Source organism: Lampetra fluviatilis, chromosome 13 (assembly GCF_964198595.1).
Source record: "Lampetra fluviatilis chromosome 13, kcLamFluv1.1, whole genome shotgun sequence".
Lineage (NCBI taxonomy): Eukaryota > Metazoa > Chordata > Hyperoartia > Petromyzontiformes > Petromyzontidae > Lampetra > Lampetra fluviatilis.
The window spans coordinates 1,982,200-2,001,125 of record NC_136287.1 but is presented as its reverse complement, the minus strand read 5'-3'; positions in this window follow the sequence as shown (position 1 = coordinate 2,001,125).

Genomic DNA, 18,926 nt, shown 5'->3' with positions numbered 1-18,926 from the left:
ACACACACACACTCTCAAATTCACAAACACACTCACTCATACACTCACACACACTAATACACACACTCATACACACACTCGCTCACACACACTCACACACTCACACACACACTCACACACTCACACACACTAACACACACTCACTCACACACACTCACACACTCTCACACACACTCACACACTCACACACTCTCACACACACTCACTCACACACTAACACTCACACACACTCACTCACACTCTCATACACACATACATTCTCACATTCACACACACACTCACACACTCACACACACACACACTCACGCACACACTCACATACACACTCACACACACACTCACACACACTCACGCACACACTCACACACACACTCACACACACACTCACACACACTCACACACACTCACGCACACACTCACACACACTCACACACACACTCACGCACACACTCACATACACACTCACACACACACTCACACACACTCACACACACACTCACACACACACTCACACACACACTCACACACACACTCACGCACACTCACACACACACTCACGCACCCCACTTCCTCGCAGTAATTCTCCGCAGCTGCTCTCTCCGGGAGGAATTTGCCCTCCTCCCTCGGCACGGATCGCGTTTCGTGAAAAAAAAAAGCCTCACAGCTCTTAAGCCAGACCACGAAATATATAAATATGAACAATATATTAAAGCGGCGTCTTGAACATATGAAAAATAACAGAGCGCAAGTGAGTAACAGACGCAGGTCTGCCCACTCCGTGTCGAGGAATGCGTCACGCCGGCAGCCTCAGCACGAGATGGCGTCACCCAGCAGTGGATTGAGCCTGGCTGGCAGTGATGATTGGCCTTCGTACGGTAGCGATAGAAGCTCAAGCCAACAGTACACACGCCGACGATGATAACGGTCGCAACAACTTTTAAATTTCGTTATTTGACCGTGTTTGTTGTTTTAACTCGAATCCCCCATTAACACGCAAAAAAAAACCGATAAACACTTTTTGGAGCGTATTAGTGTCGCCTGGTTTCAAGGTGAACTATTACTACGGCAGCTCCCGTTCGAAAAGCGGCGCGGCGTCGAACTGAGTTGGATTCCCGAATGAGGTCAACGTCAGTGGCGAGTGATATCACAACGTGGTCGCTCAACCACATTCGCACACAGAGAGACGCGCACAAAGACGAAGATCGACCCTAGCGCCAGTAACGCGACTTCTGGGGAAAAGTGCTGTTCATGGGAGTCGGTGGTACACAACCACGCGCCCGGCCGCCTTTGTCTCCCCAGTGCTGATGTTTGGACCAAGTGCTCGTTTGAGGCCGAGTCAACCCCTTAGAGGAGGCCCAGGGGACAGTTCAAATATTTCGCCGGTGGTCGTGGGGCGAGAGCGCGAAGTGAACTCGAGCCGCCGTTGAGTTCGCAGCGCAGTGCGCTAACCACCGCGCCACCGCTCCCGACACAAAAACACACGCAGCGAAGTGCCAGGAGAGGTGCACTTTGAGGCCGCGTGAAGTGTCGAAGGATCGCTGCTTGCAAGGAGGGCAGAGGGCAGGTGCACATGGGTTGACTGACTGAGATGATGACCGGCAGACGCTCCAACTGCGCTCCCCCCACACTGCGCCAACACACACACAAGACACAAAGACACACACACACAAGACACACACACACAAAGACACACACACACAAGACACACACACACACAAAGACACACACACACAAAGACACACACACACACAAGACACACACACACAAGACACACACACACACAAGACACAAAGACACACACACACAAGACACACACACACACAACACACACACACACACAAAGACACACACACACAAAGACACACACACACACACACAAGACACACACACACAAGACACACACACACAAGACACACACACACACAAGACACAAAGACACACACACACAAGACACACACACACACAAGACACACACACACACAAGACACACACACACACAAGACACACACACACAAGACACACACACACAAGACACAAAGACACACACACACAAGACACACACACACACACAAGACACACACACACACAAGACACACACACACAAGACACACACACACAACTGCTAAAATAATTTGCGCACGTGTGGTTTTGTCACGTGACGCCGGGCATTTAACAGTGACACACACGCACACGTGTGCACACACACGCACACACACATACACGTGTGCACACACACACACACACGTGTGCACACACACGCACACGTGTGCACACACACGCACACACACATACACGTGTGCACACACACACACACACGTGTGCACACACACGCACACACACACGTGTGCACACACACGCACACACACATACACGTGTGCACACACGCACACACACAGAGAGGCTCCTGTCCGCCGCCTGTGACCGCGTCTCCGCGATTTCGCAGACTCATCCACCGCTCGTCGCGTAACGATGCCATTGAGAGCCGAGCAGCAGAGAGCCACCCCGTCCATTCGTCTCCTCGACTCTCGCGAGCAACAGCAGCAGCAGGTCCCCACACACAGACGCAGCGGCGGTGGTGGGAGTGGTGGCGGCGGCGGTGGTGGTGGAGGCAGCGGGACGGGGGTGGGGGCTGGTTCACAGGCGGAGGGATCAGGAGATGCATTTGGCGAGGTCTCGGGTCAACGTATGGATGGGATCCCTTCTCCTCCCATCACCCACCCACCCCCACCCAACCCCCCCTCCATCCCTCCAACCCACCCACTCCATCACCCCCTCCACTCCCCCCTCCCGATGATTCATGCGCCTCCCCGTCGGCTGTGAAGAAACGCAGACCGATCCCCATTTTCCACGGGGGGTGAAAATCCCCTTTACCTCCGCCCCCTCCGCCCGCTACACCCCGCCTCCTCCCCCCCACTACACCCCTCCCCCCACTACACCCCGCCCCTCCCCCCCACTACACCCCTCCCCCCACTACACCCCGCCCCTCCCCCCCACTACACCCCTCCCCCCACTACACCCCGCCCCTCCCCCCCACTACACCCCTCCCCCCACTACACCCCGCCCCTCCCCCCCACTACACCCCTCCCCCCACTACACCCCGCCCCTCCCCCCCACTACACCCCTCCCCCCACTACACCCCGCCCCTCCCCCCCACTACACCCCCCGTCTCCCCCCCGTGACCCCGACCCCCAACCTGACATCGGATAGCCCCCTTATTTTCAACACACCACGTGATGAAACATGGAACTAAATAATCATCGACAATGATCATCGACGAAGATCATCGACGAATATCATCGATAATGATGATTGATAATGATAACCGATAATGATAATCGACAATGATAATCGATACTGGTCATCGAGGATGATCAACGACAAATATAATCGACACTGATAATCGACAACGATCATCGACAATCATGAACATTGTCTGCTATTACAAATGTTAATGGTTGGCGCGGTCACACAGTGAGTGTGGTTCGTGCGCTGCGTTATGATGAACCCGCCTACCCGAGTTCGATTCCTCGCCAAGGTAAAATCCATTTAAACTCCATTATTAAAAACAAGTTTGGCTGGCTGTCTGGCTGGCTGGCGGGCGGGACAGACGAACAGTCACTAACATCGATTGCCGCTACTGGTTTTGCTTTTGTGATTCTGGTGACTTTGTCCTGCTAGGATGTGGATGTTTCAAGTGTCGTGTTTGTTTGGGTGATTTGTTTACTTTCATTAACCCCGCCCCCCCCCTTCGCACGTGAAGGGCTCACAAGTGACGTCATCGCATCTACACCCCCTCGATTTAAGGAACGAAACAGCTGGAGGACTTCTCCACAAATCTGGCTGCTGTCCGCCTGATGATGCTCGTTGTTATTAGTGGCGAAGCGTCGTACCCAGATTGTTTAATTTCGTGGATTTTCTCTCCAACGCACCGGTGTGCTGAGCTCGAAACGAATTGGCGCGTTCTGTTCACTAATTGTCTGCGTCGGGTGGTGGCGGGTTTAACGACACATTTATAATCATGCGATCTAACCACACGAAACAAACTATATTACGGTTGTTTACCTTTCTTGGACTTTGCACTCCTATCGTGTTTTTTGCATTGCGTTGGTTGTGTAAAGTTCTCACCCGCCCCTACTGACAAAGAGCTTCATAGCTCATCGGATTCCTCCAGGATAAATCAACATTCTGATTCTCACCCAGGTGTACCTCCGCTCTTGCAAACCTGGTTCAACAAAATTCCAACTCGAATCGCCTTTCCCATCACGGGGACCTGAGATCATCGCCCACGGGCTTGGGGCAGCCTCTGTTATCAAAAACGACGTCCAAGACACGCAATTTGTCTCACCACGAAAAACTAAAATAAGATAAAAACGTTTTAGGTTATCACCATCATTGTATCCGAGCTCCGGACGGACCGATGGTTGTTTACCCGCGGCGTTTGTTTACGACAGCGACGGCAACAACAACAACAACATTCTCTTAGGTGTTTTTTCGGTAAAGTCACGTAGGTAAAAAAATAATACAATTTAAAAATAATAAATGACAATAAATCAATTAAATCTTTGATTTAATTTTTGATTTAATTGATTTATTTTCATTTATTATTGTATTTTTAAATTATTTTTTACCTACGTGACTTCACCGAAAAAAACCTAAGAGTATGAATCCTTGCAAGTCACGAAAGCTTCAAATCTAGAACAACAACATTGCCGGGGAGAGAGATGTCCACTTCTCCCGGTCTCATCTGCAGGCTGTGGCCCCGTTGAACAAACCCTGCTGGGTTGCCCAGATGTGTTTGCATTGTACGACAAACAAAAATAACTCGACGCATTCGTCAATAGCATGACCCTAACAGGCAATAATACATCTCATTATAAATATACAAGAGACCCATAGCCTCGCATAGAGACCCATGGACTTGCATAGAGACCCATAAACTCGCATACAGACCTATGGACTCGCATAGAGACCCATCGACCTGCATAGAGACCCATCGACTCGCATACAGACCAATGGATTCGCATAGAGACCCATCGACTTGCATAGAGACCCATCGATCTGCATAGAGACCCATCGACTCGCATACAGACCAATGGATTCGCATAGAGACCCATCGACTTGCATAGAGACCCATAGATTCGCATAGAGACCCATTGACTCCCGTAGAGACCCATAGCCTCGCATAGAGACCCATCGACTCGCATACAGACGTATGGACTCACACAGAGACCCATCGACTCCCGTAGAGACCCATATACCGTAGGCTTACAGGGAGCTCGAGGGAGGCCCCTGTCGAGGCTGTGTATTGGCCTCCTCGTGCCCGCGTTGCGCTCGTGTCGGACGAGGCGCACGTGCCCACACGTCACCCCGCCACCAGGGGAGGTTCTCCTGAACCGCCGGAGTTTCAGACGAAGCGCGACCTCGCGGTGCGGTCCCCCTTGCCAAGACGAGCCCACGGATTTGGTTGAGATTCAAAGACATTTCCACTCACCCCCCCCTCGCACCCCACCATCACCGTCTTCCCGTATTTAGCAGCAGCAGCCCTAATCAGCGGAGTCTCATCGTTTACGCGACATTTTAATTCCTGCGGTCAAAAAGCGGCGCTTGTTTTTGTGTTGTTGCTGCTTTCAAATTCCCCGCCCGAAACCCCCCCCCCTCCTCCTCCTCCTCCCCAGAGCTGCGGGAAGCGGAGATTCTCACGGAGGCTCGCAAGCGTCGGCGGCGGCAGCAGCAGCCGCGGCAGTGCGCGCAGGCGGTGCAACTGCGCTGCGCCGTGCAAGGGGCGCACCGCGAGAGGAGAGGGCAGCGAAGCTCGCACCGGTGGCGAGTCACGTGACGACTCGACCCCCAAGGATCCATTGGGGAAGAATCAACAGCGGCGATTAACCGCCCTCCCCCCCCCTCCAAAAAAAATAAAAATATGATTATCATTAGACCTCCTTTGCCAGTAGAAAAATATAATAATATGGTTTTTCCCTTTTTTTCTGGCAACAAAACTGAAACCTTTTAACAAGGAATCATGTGTGCATTAACCACAAGACTTGTGGTAAAAATGCAAAAAAAACACACACTCTGATAATATATGCATTGTCCTTGAAACTGATTAGTCCACACCAGAGACGGCTTTCTTTTGAGCCTCGTTTCAGTTGGTGCTAGACCAGAGGACACCAATGTATGATTAACCCGGTATAATAATAATATTTCTTCTTCTGGGTAGGTTGATCGGAAGGTTGTCGTTCTATTATATTTGACAGATGCATTAACTGGTCTAGGGCTGTTCTCGCCGTTATTTCGCTGCCTTGTCCAAGCGGGGAATTGGGTTTACTCATGCAATTTGTACTTTTATTCTTTATCTAAGTTTTCATTTTATGTTAGTGATTTGCTTACCTTTCCTATACTTTGCTGTTGTTGTTGTTGTAACGTTCTAATCATCCTAAATGCCGTATCTGGACACGTTTTTTGCACATTAACAGAAAAACAAACTTGGAAATGCATCCTTGCTACTGATACACTGCACGTCGATTCATCCGGTGATTACGCACCTCCGATGCGCACGGTTGGATACTTACGGTGCGAAATAAGTTCACCATGCACACACACACACCTCCTTGTCCCCTCTCTCCCGCGCGCTAATCTTTAGGATCTCTCCCTCTCCCTTCTCCCCCCCTCTCGCATCTCTCCCTCTCACTGTCTCTCTGTCACTACATTTGACCTGCACATGACCTCTCATCCCAGATGAAGCGATGACCCCCCCTCCCTCACCCTCCCACCCCCCCCCTTCCTCCCCCTCCCACCCCTTCCTCCCCCTCTCATCCCCTCCCACCTACTCCCTCCCCATTCCACCTCTCCCACCCACTCCCTCCCACTCCCTCGCCCTCCCTCCCCCTCCCCACTCTCTCCCTAACCATCCCTCTCCCCACTCCCTCCCCCTCCCTCACTCTCCCACCCCCTTCCTCCCACCCACCCACCCCCTCCCACCCCCTCCCTCCCCCTCCCGCCCCCTGCCGCCCACTCGCCCACGTCACTCAACCCCAGGCAAGCCGCCCCTGACTGCACGTCCCGACGCCGAGCCCCTTAACCCTCAACCCCCCCACCGCACACAACCCCGAGGAACCCTTCACTCCTCCCCCTCTTCACTTACGCAGGATGATGATGACTTTTTCTTGAGTTCGTCAGCTTCGTGGCTTTCCAGGGCCAAATGTCGTCGTTCAGGCGAACGAAGCCTCTGGGCAGATTTTGTTTTTGTTATTGGCAAAGACGCTCCGTAAAAGCTACGGCGACCCATTCCTCTACTTCATACGTATTTCTAAATTCACGTGCAGACAGCACCTCTCTTGTAGCTACTCGCCTGCGTTGTGTGATATCGGTGGTAGCCGGCACGAGTTGTACACTTTGTTGATTTGACCGATGTGTAAATTGTGTTTTATTAAACGGCCGCACGCTGAACGCGCCCGGTGAGGTCCCGGTAGGACACACCAAGTCCCCTCGTGCCGCGAGATCGGGACAACAACATTGATGGTGTTCTACCCACTGTTGGATGACTACCTCCCCCGCCCCCTCGACACGTCCGCCGCCATCTCTCACGGCCCTGCGTTGTGGAACGACTTCATCGTCGAGCTCCTCCGCACACGCGCACGAGTCGACTTCACCTCGTTTAGCTGCCGCTCCGTAGCCAGTCTCGACCGCCGGGCCAACGCCACCACCACCATCATCATCACCACCACCATCATAATCATCACTACCATCATCATCATCACCACCATCATAATCATCACTACCATCATCATCACCACCATCATCACCATCATCATCACCACCACCATCATCATCACTACCACCACCACCATCATCATCACCACCATCATAACTACCATCACCACAATCATCATCACCACCACCATCATCATCATCATCACCACCACCACCATCACTACCACAACCATCATCATCACCACCACCATCAGCATCATCATCACCACCACCATCATCAACATCACCACCATCATCATCATCACCACCACCATCATCATCACTACCACCACCATCATCACCACCACCATCATAACTACCATCATCATCACCACCACCATCAGCATCATCATCACCACCATCATCATCACAACCACCACCATCATCACCACCACCATCATAACTACCATCATCATCACCACTACCATCAGCATCATCATCACCACCACCATCATCACCACCATCATAACTACCATCATCACCACCACCACCATCATAACTACCATTTACACCATCATCATCACCACCACCATCAGCATCATCACTACCACCACCACCATCATCATCACCATCATCACCACCATCACCCCCACCATCACCATCATCATCATCGCTTCTACCCGTGCTGCCCACAGGCCCCACACACTGTGCAGTGCGGCGACCCTGATCTTGCAATTAGCTCTCAAGAGATAACGGAACATGAACGGCTCAAATAAATAACTTGTGCCCGATTATGATAACGTTAAGTGGAGAGTAATTTGTCCAAACAGAATTATGAAAATAGATTATGCATCACTTTAAACAATTAGGCATATGGACTGCGCTTTAAGTAGCACATACTTAAAAAAAAATATGAAGACGGAGGTCAATTGTCTGCTGATGAGACACCGAAGGTCGAAACCGGTCCGTAGCTGTGCTTGTGTGGAACCAATGCCGCTGAAATTATGCAATCCAAGAGGGGCCGTGTCGCTGATGGGATGTATCAATGAAAACTGAGTTTGTGTGTGTGTGTGGATGAACATATCTGTGAATGAGAAGCCGAATTGTCGTCTTCTTCTTTCTCACAATACCACTAGAAACAATCCACGCCCCGAGCATCCTGGCTGGCTGGGTAGCTGGCTACACGGGGATATTCCGTGTGACATAAACAAAACACGTTGAGTTGAAACGGCGGAAGAAGTTGGGAAGACGTAAACAAAAACAACAATAACAATAATAATAACAACAACAATAATAACGATGGATAGTCACAACGCGGAGGTGAAAGCAACGAATTCAGAAGACTGACTCGGGTTCGTTTTCACTCGCGCTTTCAGACGCGCTTCTGTGGCCGTCTGGAACGCTCTCTTCCTTACGATATTAGGAAGCATCTGGGAGCTACGCACTTTGAAGTCGTCGAGATTGAAACTCATTTATTTAGAGCCGTTCTTGTGTTTAGTTTGTTGTTTTTCTTCCGCACATCCGATTAGCGCCGTTGGCTACGTACGGTGTGAAAAAAGGTCAACGTACATACATTTATAATTGCGCTAACGTTTAAATGTGTGCTTCTGTTATTAATCAATGTCATTCTTTCGTCGGAATATTATTTAAAATCCTAGAAAAAATGAGCAAATCCCACAATACATATTATCTTGCCATTGTATTATTACGTTGAAAACAATCACGTGGGTGCTCCGGGTGCAGGGATCGCGATATGCGTGAAGACCTCACGGCCGCCTCTTATCGTCGAACTTGTGGAACTCCGCACAACGAGTTCGACAAATGAATCTACCACATAGCCTTTAGCTTGCTCTACCCACTGCTGGCCTAGACTACCACTAGTCCACCATGCCTATAGCTTGCTCTACCCACTGCTGGCCTAGACTACCACTAGTCCACCATCTCTATAGCTTGCTCTACCCACTGCTGGGCTAGGCTCCATCTCTATAGCGTTTGCTCTTTCATTTCAGTTTCATTTATTTGGTATAGCCCTGTGAGCCATTCGGCTCTTGAATCGGGTGCAACCGCAACAAACAAAAGACAAAAACATGAACAAGAAAACATCTTAAAGTGAATATGTGACTATTAGCAAATAGAAAATCCAAGAAAAGACAGCAAAATATTGCAGAAAAAGCACCGTACACCAACGCTGTGTGCAACAATCCCAGTGGGATGCAAGTCAAACAACAACAACAACAACCACAAGACAACTTAGATTAAGGCCATCAGTCTAACTCCGTACGACAACAAACAAACATGGCCAAACCAAAAAACGTTTCTAAATCACCAAAACAAAGCCCTACAAGCAATGTAACAGTGATCATGGCCTCGGCTGCTTCTCTATAGGATGCTCTATCTACTGCTCGCCTCGGCTCTTGTGCCCCGCCCACTCCGTTCTGACACTTGAGCTACGTCCACTTGAAACCTTCATAAACATCGATTTAAAGGTTTCGTGACTGCAGGGATTCATCTTCTTGGTTCTTTCGGTAAAGTCACGTAGAAGGGAAATAATAAAATAATAAAAATAAAACATAATACGATACAATTCTCACGACGTTTCGGCCACAACGCAAGCAGCCGTCCTCAGGTGAAGAACAGGGCTGTCATTCGGACGCTGTCTTTCCGACAGCCTCGTTCTTCACCTGATGACGGCTGCTTGCGTTGTGGCCGAAACGTCGTGAGAATTGTATTTTATTATATAAAATTTTTATTATTTTATTATTTCCTTTCTACGTGACTTTACCGAAAGAACCAAGAAGACCTTCATAAACAGTTGCATTTCGAGGCTTACCCCCTTTTCTCTCCGCCTGATGACGACCGCTTGTGTTGCGATCGAACGTCGAAGTTTTTAATTTTTTTTTAATTAATTTGAACCCATCTACGTGACTTTACCGAAAGACCCAAAGAACAAGTAGAATAGCTTTAGTGTTAGTTTTGAGATGATGACGTAAATTCTATCTGAATAAATGCATCGGACGCATGCGTGTTAGTGTGTTGTGAATATTGAATTAGGACTTTATTTCTGTTGCAGGAGGAACCCTGACATAATGGCAAGTCCGACCATTAACCCGACTTAATGCCGTTTGATGTTTTTTTCTTATCTCTGGGTCTTTTTCTTCAAAGTAAGGTCTACACTCGCAGAGCAAAGGTACCTTGGGTGACTTAAACATCGTATGATTGTTGATGCTGCTGTGTCATTCAACCATCCCCTACAGCTGCGTTGGAAAATATCTTCTCACAGTTTGAGCGCCGGATTGGATCGATTGCAGTGAATGATGGACGACATTCAGAAGTGTATTCACAATTCGAGGATGTCGAATCAAAGAGCTTTGTGACGTCATATTTGAGGGGGGGGGGCGGTCTGACTTTTTGTGACGTCGTGTGACTAGGAAGGGGGGGTCAAAAATCGTCCAAAATCGCGTGAAGTAATTTATGGACGGCCCCAAAACTATACAAAAAAATGCATAAACTAAAACGCATACGCCTATTACATGTATTCATATGAAATGTATATCAGTACTGTATCTCAAATAACAATACAACTAATAAACGTTCTTATTTTTGCCCTATTAATTTTCGGGCACCCGGTACACGTGTGTACTGATGGTAGCCTCCACCCCGACGCGAGTGACCGTGGCTGCATCACCCATTGGGAGTTGAGGGAGACGCGGTGGGGGTGGCGTTCGTTGTTTGGGGTGAGGGTCGGACCGAGGCATTTCCGGCGGGGGGTGCGGGGTGGGGTGATGGGAGGGGTGGGGTGATGGGACGAGGGTGGGTGATGGGAGGGGGTGGGGTGGGGTGATGGGAGGGGGTGGGGTGATGGGAGGGGGTGGGGTGATGGGACGAGGGGTGGGTGATGGGAGGGGGTGGGGTGATGGGAGGGGGTGGGGTGGGGTGATGGGACGAGGGTGCGAGAGGAGAGTCAGGCCTGAGAAGTGGCAGTGTTGGAAAAGAAAGTTCAATTCCCGTTGTGGGCGCCGTGGTGGCTTTGAGATGTTAACTACCTCGCCTGGTATACAGGAGGTCGTGGGTTCGATCCCGACCCCTGTATATGATGAACAACAAACAAACAGCAGGCGACATTTAACCGTGAGCTTTTATTTAACAAAAATATCAAAAATATTATTTCCACTCGGGTGGCGCCTTTTGGCACAAATCTGCCACTCAAAGCGCCACCACCATTGCCACCACTGCCACCATCATCACCATCACGCGAATAATACTCAACATGAACTTAGAAACTTATAAAAAAAAAACTAATGAGAACCCCCAAAAATAAATGTTTACATGCCATCTATAGCTGTAGCAACAACAACATAATAACAATAATCGAATGTAATGGCTCGAGGCTTCGACTCGTGCCGGCCACGCGGGCCCAGCGAGACGCGCCTGGGAAGGGAGAGGACGCAGAGAGAGACAGAGGAGAGGCTGCTGTCAGAGTTTATTTTGCAACCTCATTTCTCTCCCCCTGAATGGAGTGTTGCCGGAGGAAGGGGGGGGTAGTGTCTGGCTGGGAGTGAGGGGGGGTGGCAAGATCTGAGTGGGTCACCCCCCCCCCCCTTGCCCCCCCACCCTCACAAGCCCCCCCCCCCACGCATCTTCCAACTCTCCTTTGCATCACAAAAGAGGCACTCGAGGAGAGAGATGATTGCCAGTGACGAGCCCAGCCCTGTTCGAAAAGCCGATTTACAGAGTGCACCCAAAACAAGGGGGTGGATGGGGGGAGGTGGGGGCTGGTTTTCATAGTGCACACCAATTAGCACGGACGCGTAAAAGAATAGCAACTTAAAGGTGTGGTGGGCAGGAAGGGGGCGGTGTTGCTAACCGCCGATGTTTGAATTCCATCCGAGGCCACGGAGTCGCCGCCGTCTGTGCGGTGGAGATTGAAGCCCGCGCAACCGACCCACCCGGGGTCGCGTCGAAGGTTGTCCCATGATCGTGGTGGGGTCACGCGGCAAAGCCACGTGACGGCTCGCGTGGCGTGGCTGCGTCAACAGCCACCTTGCCTCGTGTCTTCAGACGCCAGCGGGCCGGCAACCAACGCCAACAACAACAGATGGATCATTATTTTGTTCGAATTCGGTAACAAACTACGAAAAAATCTATCAAGATTTGAAAGAGCCGCAATGTTCTGTGTGGTGAAAACGAGACGGTGGTTCCTTAATAAACAACTGTTACGCAGCAGCAGTGCTTCATGAGCCGCATGCGGCTCCGGAAGCGCAGGTTTTCGAACCCCTGCCCATGGTAAACTGGACTTCCGTGGTAAACTGGACTTTCATGGTGCACTGAACTTCCATGGTAAACTCTACTTCCGTGGTAAACTGGAATTCCATAGTAAACTGGAATTCCAAGGAAAAACTGGAATTCCATGGTAAACTGGACTTCCATGGTGCACTGGACTTCCATGGTAAAATGGACTTCAATGGTAAACTGGACTTCCATGGTGAACTGGACTTCCATGGTAAACTGGACTTCCCATTTTGCACTGGACTTCCATGGTAAACTGGACTTCCATGGTGCACTGGACTTCCATGGTCAATTGGACTTCCATGGCGAACTGAACTTCCATGGAAAACTGGACTTTAATGATAAACTGGACTTCCATGGTGAACTGGACTTCCATGGTGAACTGAACTTCCACGGTAAGGGGTTGGAAACCAAAAATAACAAGAAGAGACTTTTTTTGTTTTGAATTTCAGGAGCCGGATTGCAGTCCTTAAAGAGCCGCATGGGGCTCCGTAGCTGCAGGTTTCTGACCCCTGCTCAAGACCGAGAGGCGTGGGAGAGTAAGGCACCACACGTGGCACTGTGTTTGTTGCCCTAGAGAGGCACGGCGTGTGGTGTAACGACACCACAATGGTGTAGTATCGGACCTAGAGGGGCCCGGTGAGCGTTGATTGATAGCGCTTGATGGCACCACGCTTGGCGTGCAGTGCCAGCCCTACAGGACAGGGTGTGGGAGTGCCGGACGTAGGAATGAGGTTACTAAAGGCCATGGCACTCTGGTTGATCCAGGAGGACACGTGACCAGTTAAGTCTACAAATAGGCCCCAAGTGGGGGCGAGGGGTGGTCACGTGGTTGGGATCCAGATCCTTCCAGAGAATTCTGGAAGGTGGTCGTGGTCGTGGCCAAGGGCGGAGCCAGCCAGGCCACAGAGAATAGAAGCCGGGTCCCGAGGGGGACCAGGGTTGTTGTTGTTGTTCATCCTGAAGAAACCTTCGTCCACGTTCAACGAGTCTCCAACACGTGGACCTGGACTCGAGCTGTGGTCCCGGTCCGTAGCAGCAGTTACGTGGTAACTAGTGTAGTTAGCCTGGTGGTCACCATCAGGCTAGCTACACCAGTCATGTGGTAACTAGTGTAGTTAGCCTGGTGGTCACCACCCAGTTAACTACACCAGTCATGTGGTAACTAGTGTAGTTAGCCTGGTGGTCACCACCCAGTTAACTACACCAGTCATGTGGTAACTAGTGTAGTTAGCCTGGTGGTCACCACCAGGTTAACTACACCAGTCACGTGGTAACTAGTGTAGTTAGCCTGGTGGTCACCACCAGGCTAACTACACCAGTCATGTGGTAACTAGTGTAGTTAGCCTGGTGGTCACCACCAGGTTAACTACACCAGTCACGTGGTAACTAGTGTAGTTAGCCTGGTGGTCACCACCAGGTTAACTACACCAGTCATGTGGTAACTAGTGTAGTTAGCCTGATGGTCACCACCCAGCTAACTACACCAGTCATGTGGTAACTAGTGTAGTTAGCCTGGTGGTCACCACCAGGCTAACTACACCAGTCACGTGGTAACTAGTGTAGTTAGCCTGGTGGTCACCACCAGGCTAACTACACCAGTCATGTGGTAACTAGTGTAGTTAGCCTGGTGGTCACCACCAGGTTAACTACACCAGTCACGTGGTAACTAGTGTAGTTAGCCTGGTGGTCACCACCAGGTTAACTACACCAGTCATGTGGTAACTAGTGTAGTTAGCCTGGTGGTCACCACCAGGCTAACTACACCAGTCACGTGGTAACTAGTGTAGTTAGCCTGGTGGTCACCACCCGGTTAACTACACCAGTCACGTGGTAACTAGTGTAGTTAGCCTGGTGGTCACCACCCAGTTAACTACACCAGTCATGTGGTAACTAGTGTAGTTAGCCTGGTGGTCACCACCATAGGCTGTTATTCTGTTAATGGGAAAGTTGCCCGTGTGTTGGAGTTAAATAAATGTCTACGTCTGCGACTCAGTCGAACTCACTACATATATGTATTGTACGTTGGACTTCTTTCGCACCGTACGTAGCCAACAACCGTGCTAATCGGAGGTGTCACGTGTTTTGGGGAATAGCAGATAGCGAAAAGGATCTGTCTCCTTCTCGTGATGGTACCGGTAGTGGTGGTGATGGTGGTGGTGGACTCAGCCTCAAATGAGCACCTGGTGCGATGTGTAAACATCGCCACTGGGGAGACAAAGGCGGTATGGCGTGGTGCTGGCCACCCACCCCCTCGTGTGCCATGCCGGCCTTCATAGGTGCTCGCGAACAGCACTTGCCCCAACAGTCTGTTTATGCTATACGGGGGATCTTTGGTAATGATGACGGTGGTGGTGACTTTCGTGGTGATGGTAGTGGGATGTTGGTGGTGTTTGGATCACTTTGGGTGGTGGTAGTGGTGGTAATGGTGGTGGTGGGGACTTTGGGGGTGATGGTGTTTGTGGTGGTGGTCATGATGATGGTCCTGGTGGTGATAGTAGTGGTGTCAGTGGTGTTGGTGTCACTATGAGTTGTGGTGGTGGTTACTTGGGAGACAAAGGCGGCCGGGCGTGGTGCTGGCCACCCACTCCGTCGTGTGCTGTTCCGGCCTTCATAGGCGCTCGCTCACCAGCACTTGCCCCAACAGTCTGTTAAGCCTATACTGGGTATCTTTGTCTGTGGTGGTGGTGATTGTGATGATAGTGGTGTCAGGTGACGATGATGGTGATTATGATTTGGTACAGTTGGAGCATCGGAGATTAAGTCATTACAAACCCAAACAACTAACAGTCTGTGGAATGAATGGCCGAGCCACTGCATGAGTGGAGGATAATGCGACGGCTCTCAAGGTTATTTACGGCTGAGCGGAGTTTGTTTGGGAATGGCTCGCGTCCTTTCGCGACTGTTTGTGACTTGGCGATCACGCGCGTCTGTGTGTGTTTAATATCCGAGTGTGTGTGTGTAATAGTGTGTGTGTGTTTAATATCCGAGTGTGTGTGTAATAGTGTGTGGAGCGGGGGTGTAGCGGTTAGCGCGCTGCGCTACGAACCTGGCCACCCGGATACGTTTACCGCTCACGGCCAACACCAGTGACGATTATCTGAACCGATCCTGGGCCTCCCCTAAGTCGATTCAGCCTCAAATGAGTACCCGGTGCGATGTGCAAACATCACCACTAGGGAGACAAAGGTGGCCGGGCGTTGTGTTGGCCACTCACCCCCTTGTGTGCCGTGCCGGCCTTTATAGGTGCTCGCTAACAACACTTGCCCCAACAGTTATTAAGGCTATACGGGGGATCTTTGTCTTGTTTGTTCGTGTGGTTAATATCCGAGTGTGTGTAATAGTGTGTGTGTGTGTGTTTAATATCCGAGTGTGTGTGTGTAATAGTGTGTGTGTGCTTCCTCCAGCAACAACAAAAAGCCACGACGGATGGCCACGTGGAATGTTTGAACTGTCACTGCGGATGAGAGGCTGCCACTCCTCTCTCGGGAGTTGGACCGGTACCGCCTGGATCTCTGTGGTATTCAGGAGGTCCCGTGGACCGGCTCTGGCTCCTGTACACCGGCTCTGATTCCGGCTTACTGCAGCCTTCACTCGGAGGTTCATAGAGCCGTGAGGGGCTGCAAGGATGGTTGGTTGTCGCGGGTTGCTGAGGATATGAAGTCTGCCTCAATGGCCCGCGATCACAAATTGCGCTTTAATTCCATCGAAAAATTAACCTGCACGACCACACCTATTACCATATTTAGGAGAAAGAACGGTGATCCAATCTCCGACCTCCAAGAACAGGTTTTCAGATTTGCTGAGCATTTTGTGAGGTCTTGGGGGAGAGGAAATCCTTCAGCCTGGAAAACAACGTGGGACAAAGTGGAGATGACCCTGCTGAGGCTGCGGTGCCTCAAATATTTGAAGAAGTCACCCTTTGTGAGTGGCTGGCTGAGGTGCCATCTGTTGAGCAAGTACTGAAGGCAATCCAGAGCCTGAGACCAAGAAAGGCACTGGGCAGAGATGATCACCCAAGCGAAATGCTGAGGGAGGGTGGTGTTTGTGCACAGACTGCCCTATATGACATCATACCAACAGTCTGTACCACTGGACGGGTTCCCCAAAATTGGAAGAATGCCCTGGTGGTCCCCCTTTTTAAGAAAGGGCACCGCACAGACTGGAACACTCCTCAGTGTGCCGGGAAAAGTCCTGGCAAGGATTATTCAACATCGAATTTGCCAGGCACGCTGAGGAGAGGATTGCGGAGGCCCAATGTGGTTTCAGGAAAGGACGGTCCTGCACAGATGCCATGTTTTCTGCCCGTCTGCTACAGCAGAGGTGTAGGGAATTCCAACAAGACCTACATCTCTGCTTTATTGACCTGGCCAAGACCTATGATAACATCACTAAGCCTGGGCTTTGGGTTGTTCTTCGTGCTCTCGGAGTCCCTGACCCGCTGCTCATTAAGGACCTTCATGATGGTGAGCGGGCCCAGGTAAAACTACGTGGCCAGGAATCAAAGCCATTGCCTGTTCACTTTGGCGTGCGACAGGGATGTACTCTGGCTCCCACATTATTCAACATCTATTTCGACCACGTAGTTCCTGAAGCAGTTGTGGAGAGAGTGGAGAGTTTCCCATACCTGGACAGTGTACTCATGACCGGCTCCGGTTTGACAGCAGAGGTCTCACTCCGAATCAGTCGAGCGGCATTATCGTTTCATCGGTTGCGTAATGCTGTGTGGAAGCTACCTGGTCTGTCGCTCCGCACGAAGCTGCAGGTCTTCTCGGCCACAGTCATTCCCTCTCTTCTTTACGCTTGTGAAACGTGGTCCCTCCTAATGGAACATCTTGGCTGGTTCGAAACATTTAGACTGGCCTGCCTACGATCCATCCTGTGTTTAACCAGGCTGGATCGTGTGAGGAGCTCACATATCCTTGAAAGATCTGGGCAAAGTCCCATCGGTGAGCTCCTCCGGCAGGCAAAGCTGCCTTGGTTGGGTCATGTCGCCCGCATTCCCAGCCACCGCATGCCTAAACAGGTTTTATTCGGCTGGATCGAGGTGGCTAAACCGGCGCGGCACGGGCTAGAGAAGAGATGGAGTGATGTGGTACAGGAGGACGTGGAGCTGAGTGGACTTGCCGATGACTGGTACCAGCGGTGTCAAGATCGGCCTCTGTGGAGGAGGCTCGTGAAGGACGCTACTGGGGCATTTGGAGGCAGTTGCCCTCCAACAACAACGGAGGGGGGAGGTGCGACGCTCACAACAACGAGCGGAGCGCCGGGTGGCTAAAGCACAGCAAGTTGGCACAGTAGGGGGCTCAGGTGGTGCATCAGCCAGTCGTCTCAGTCAGTCGACCTGTGGAATCTGGGTCTGCCCCGTGACCTCCTGCCAGCAGGCGTTCGACACTTCACGTGGCCTCAAGGTGCACATATCCTGGCACAAGCGTCGTGGTGACGTCACCGCCACTTAGTGGCGAATGGCGGTTGTTGTTGTTTATATCCGAGTATATGTCTGTTTAATGGAGTATGTGTGTGATATCTGAGTCTGTTGTATGCAGTGTGTGTATAATATCTGAGTGTGTGTTTTTAATATCTGAGTGTGTGTCTGTGTGTGTTTAATGCAGCGTGTGTGATATCTGAGTGTGTGTGTTTAATATCCGATTGTGTGTGTTAATACCGTGTGTGTCTGCCTGTTTAATATCTGAGTGTATTGTGTGCAGTGTGTGTGTGATATCTGAGTGTGTGTGTGTTTAATATCCTTGTGTGTGTTAATCCCGTGTGTGTCTGCCTGTTTAATATCTGAGTGTATTGTGTGCAGTGTGTGTGTGATATCTGAGTGTGTGTGTTTAATATCCTTGTGTGTGTTAATCCCGTGTGTGTCTGCCTGTTTAATATCTGAGTGTATTGTGTGCAGTGTGTGTGTGATATCTGAGTGTGTGTGTGTTTAATATCCTTGTGTGTGT